The sequence below is a fragment of the Chiroxiphia lanceolata genome, chromosome 12, assembly GCF_009829145.1.
Source record: "Chiroxiphia lanceolata isolate bChiLan1 chromosome 12, bChiLan1.pri, whole genome shotgun sequence".
Lineage (NCBI taxonomy): Eukaryota > Metazoa > Chordata > Aves > Passeriformes > Pipridae > Chiroxiphia > Chiroxiphia lanceolata.
In genome coordinates, this window is record NC_045648.1 from 637623 (window position 1) to 642666 (window position 5044).

Here is a 5044-nt window from a genome sequence, read left to right on the forward strand (position 1 = left end):
AACAAGGGCATTGATATCCCAAATTTTCATCAGGACCCATTTCACTGTTCACACAAGTCTCTAAAGAAATTCTCTGACACCTTTCTCCTTTATCCCAATTTCAGCCTGCCATAAATCTGTCTGCTCCCCTATTCCAGGGAGCTTTCAGTAACATGGGACCCAAGTATGGAACTTACAGTTAAAGTAACCTGAGACCCTTCCTTGAGGAGACTGACCAAAATATTTAATAGGATCAAAAATCTTGCTGTGATGAACTAGCAAATGAGAGATTGGGCACTTTATATGGAGAAGGAGCACAGTGTCCTGCTGTTCCAGCTGGCTCCAGGACTGAGGAGACCAGATTCTTGTAGTTTAAATAAAAGAGGAAAACAAACCCACAAAACCAACTGGGGGCATCTCTCCCTATTTATGAGAGTGCAGTGGAATTTTCAGGCCCGCCAGAAACAGTAATCATATTTATGCCTGAACTTCTTCATGCCAACATGGAAACCATAATACTCCAATTCCTCAACCTATAGCAAACCCCAAGTAGCCACACTGGGATTACTGGTATGGATAATCTACAGTTTAACTTCCCCAAACAGGGCTTGGCCACTCGTGGCCGTGCAGTTCCATCCCTGGAGGAAGGTCTCGTGCCCCTCTCAGTGCTGACTGTGCCAGATCAAACACAAGGTTCATTCCCGTGTGTTTCTTGTGGGAATCTGGGAGCAGACGAATCCCTGTTGCTGTCAGCTGGAGTGTCAGCAGTGAGAACAGTGAGTCTGGAGCTGCTCCTGGACAGCCAGATTGGCTCCCAGACGTCGGGGATGGAGGAGCAGCACAGCCTGGGAGCTGCTTTTCATTTAACTCACATGCATGGATGGCTTTGGTCACCCATCCAGGAATTGATTCCCTTCAGATAAGCAAAAGAAACAACACTGGAAATGGGCAATAGTAAAATATAAACCCAAACAAGAACTGGTTTGTTTCTGCAGTCCTGTCACAGTTGTTTTCACTTTGGCAAAATAAACTTCACTGAGCTCCTGTGCTTCACGGGGTTACCTGCAAGAAGGGAGCTGGAATACCAGCGAGAATCATGGAATCATGGAATAGTTTGGGTGGGAAGGGACCTCAAAGCCCATCCAGTCCCACCCTCTGCCATGGACAGGGACACCTTCCACTGTCCCAGGTTGCTCCAAGCCTTGTCCAGCCTGGCCTTGGACACTTCCAGGGATCCAGGGGCAGCCACAGCTTCTCTGGGCAACCTGTGCCAGCGCCTCCCCACCCTCCCAGCCAGCAATTCCTTCCCAATATCCCATCTGTCCCTGCCCTCTGGCAGTGGGAAGCCATTCCCTCTTGTCCTGTCCCTCCAGGCCCTTGTCCAAAGTCTCTGTTCAGCCTTCCTGCAGGCTCCCTTTAGGCACTGGGAAGGGCTCTCAGGTCTCTTTAAGGAACTTAAGGGAAGAACCCCACCTCCCCAAATTATCCAGGAAATTAAACCCTTTTCCCCTGCAAAAGCAAGATTTGGGATTTTAGCCTATGAAACAGAATTGTAAGGGATGCCCTGATCCCATGGGGGTCCTGACACACGGGAGAGCAACTCCAGCAATGCACAACTCCTGAATTTCCTGGGAAGTGTTGGATGCTGAAGTTAAACTGGAATAAACTCCAGCCCTGAGCTGCAGACCCTGCAAACAGCTCCCCAGGACACCGGGGAACCCCCAGCTCTTCAGCTCTGCACAAGCAGGGAACTCACTCCTGAGCACGTGGGTTTACATGAGTGTATGAACACAGAGCTGAGGGCTCTGCTCAGGGAGAAGAGTGGGAAGGAAATCCTAAACTAGGAGGAACGGCCTTTGAAGGAGCAGTGAGGATCCCACTGCAGCAGCAGGCAATGGCACATTTCCCTCAGTGTCTCTGAAGTGAGGAAACTCGGTGTGACAGGGAGCCCAACAGCCCTGGCAGGGGAGAACCCACTGCTGCCAACACGGGCCTTTTCCTTGGCCCAGACCCGCATTCCAAGCTCCCGGTGCTCCGGGTGTGCGGCACACACAGCACCAGCTGCAGTTCTCACACTGCACACACAGCTGAGGCTCTGCTCAGGTACCTGCACATGCCACCCTGGGGAGCAGGGGACAGCAGGGGACCTCTGAACTGCTGCCTGCACAGCAACACAGTCAGCAAGAGCATTTGACATATTCCCTTTCCTGCCAGTCCAACCCCCTCCCTAACTCAGCACCAGGGCACTCGGGGAGAGCACAAGACACTGTGAAAAACATATTTTGATATCCTGTAACACAGAAAAGTACAGTTCTCATTGCCAAAAAGATCAGTTTGAACCCTGAGTCACACATTTAATGTCTTCCCAGTGTGTTTTTGGCCGTGCTGGTGCTCTCACAAATACCTGCTTGCTTTGACTCTTGCTGGATGATTTCCTCTGGCAGCTCATTTCATTTTAATTACATGGCTTGAGAGAGTATTTCCACCCACCACTTCCCAAAACTCCCACTTTCTAAGTATCAGTGAATGTCCTTTTGGGCTCACAGCGTGAGACATCACACAGTTATCCTGCCATACTAGTTCCTCCTAAGGAACTGCCAAATGGTGTTAATTAAGCTTTAACATGTCCAAACGGACCTTTTTCACAGCTGATCATTCACTAAATATTCGTGTGCTGTTGTTAAGTGTTTAGAAACAATGAATGCTCTAAAGGAATAACTATTACCTGTTCTGAAGGAGGGCTGCACTGTTTCCAGTGCCTTTCTATGACCTCTGTTTTTGAGAAACGATGGTAAAATTAGCTTTATAGTGTCTTCTGCTAAAGACAGACCACTAGAGTCGTGTGACAGAATTCTGTAACAGATCTTGGCTTCACAGCAGCAGATGTAGTTATTTTTAACAAACCAGTAAATATTTTCTGTGACTAGAGAGCTGAGACTTTTATAATCTGACCCAGGTTCAAAAGGTAAGCAGGTAGTCAACAGGTACCAGGAAAGGAAACACCACCTGTGTGGGTTTCTCTACTGCTAAATTAGAGAATGTGGATGCCAGCTACTCTTATAAAAACATTCTGTTCTGAGCAATACTGTGAGAACTTATCCTGTCATAACACCGGTTAACCTGAGAACTGAAGATTTCTGTTTAAAAAAGACTGGTGAGTAACAGTGATTATCAAGGGAAAAGTCCAGATATCCAAGATAGATCAGTAGCATAGAAACGATAAATGTAACCGCACTACATCCTCCTATACTGCATGAGATGGTCACGCTGCTTCATTAAGCCATTCACATATTAGCACATGCAGCGTCCTCAGCATTTCGCACCCAAAGAGGCCGCCTAGAAAAAAAGAAAAGAGAAAGTGGAAATAAAACTTCGCACCAGGCGACTTAAAACAGCAACCGAAACTGCAAGCCAGCAGTGCCCTGCGCCCCGGGGACGGGTCACGCCGGGCGAGCCGAGTGGCCCCGGGCAAAGGGCCGGCACGGCCGGGGCGGGACCGGCGGTGCCCGCGGGGAGCACGGGCAGGGGGCGGCCGGGCTGGGCCGAGGCTCCGCCGCGCGATGGGCCCCGGGCAGCGCCAGCGATCCCGGGCAGCGCCGCTGGTCCGCCCGCGGCCGCGGCTTCCCCCTCACGCCGCTCCCTGCCCTGCCCTCACTGCCCCCCTCGCTCCCCCTCCCCGCTCGTGCCCCCCCCGCCCGTCCCGCGCTCCCCCTCAGCGCTCCCGCTCCCCCCTCACCTCAGGGCGCGGCGCCTCAGCCCGGCCCGGCCCGGAGCCAAGACCGCGCAGCAGCGGCCGCCGCCGCCGCCTCCTCCGCGCGAGGCCCCTGGGCCGCGGCGCCCGAGGCGGCTCCCGGTGCCGGTGTCGCTGCCGGCCCCGCTCCCCCTCCCGGCCCCGCGCCGCTCGTTCCCGGCCTGCCCCGGCCCGCCCCCCCGGCGGGTGCGCGTGCGCGGCGCTGGCGCTGCCATCCGGGTCCCTCGGTGCGGTGCAGCGGGTCGGTAGGCGGGAAATGGCGACTGAGCGCTGAGCGCCGAGCGCCCCGAGCGCGGACCCGCCGCCCGCGCCCCCCGCCCGCCCGCGCCCGGCCCCGCCCGCGGGCCCCGCCGCGCCGCTCCCCGGCCCCGCTCCCGCAGGTGAGTGACGCGGCGGAGCCCCCCGCGGGTCCCGGCGCGGGATCAGGTGGGGGGCGCGGGGTGGCCGCCCCGAGTGACCGGCGGGATGTCCCCTCGGGGCCCGCCCGCGCCGGGCCCCGCCGTCCGCGGACACCCCCGCGGCCCCCGCCCGGCGCCGCGGCCCCGCGGGGCGCGGGCAGCCCCGGCCGCAGCCCCCGGCGGGCCGGCCCTGGCGCGGGGAGCGGCGGAGCGGTGTCACCCCGCCTGACACCCCCCGCCCGCCCCGCCAGGCCGAGGCCTGCGGCGGGTCCCGGGGCCGGGCCGGGGCCGCGGCGCTGCGGGCGCAGCGCGGGCCGAGCCCGCGGGTCCCGCGCAGGACGCGCCTGTTGCTGGTGTTGTTGTGGCCGCCGGACGCGCCTGTCACCGGCCCCGGGGAAGGGGCGGGTGCGCTCCCGCTCCCCCCGCGGTGCCCGCTCGGGCTGCCCGGGCACGGCCCCGCGGGCGGCTCGGCGGTGTCAGCGCCGGGCACGGGGGACGCCAAGTTTGTGGCTGTCACCGGCGGCACCGAGCGGGACCCCCGCGCCCGGAGCCGCTCTGGGCATTGCCGGCCCCTGCTGGGACGGCGGCGGGAGGAATTAGCGTGCTGCATACCACATTGATTATCTGCCCGCGCCGTGTTACTGGAGAGCACCGTGCGAGCCTGTTGCTCAATTTTATGGTACTTGAGAGCACTCGAGAGGACAGGTCTGGCTGTTTCTGTGTGGCTGTGCTGCTGAGCTCTAGCCTAGGTCTGCCTGGGGTATTTCTTTCTCTGCGGTGACAGTTGTGGTGTTTTTTATGATCCCGAGCCCATTGTTTCTGGGAGGGATTTTTCATCATCTTCCAGTTGCGTATGGTGCGCTTCTAAAAGTAATTTCGAGTTTGTCATTGTTGTCTTTGCCTTTCTTGATCCGTT

At 57.6% G+C, this 5044-nt stretch overlaps 1 long non-coding RNA gene across 1 annotated transcript; it reads right to left on the reverse strand.

The window, feature by feature from the left end:
• Positions 1-2822: 2822 nt before the first annotated feature.
• Positions 2823-3817, reverse strand: LOC116792801. Its single transcript, XR_004359269.1, has 2 exons — positions 3716-3817; positions 2823-3315 (listed from the first exon to the last, which is right to left on the reverse strand). It is a non-coding gene; the product is annotated as an uncharacterized LOC116792801 (long non-coding RNA).
• Positions 3818-5044: the final 1227 nt, after the last annotated feature.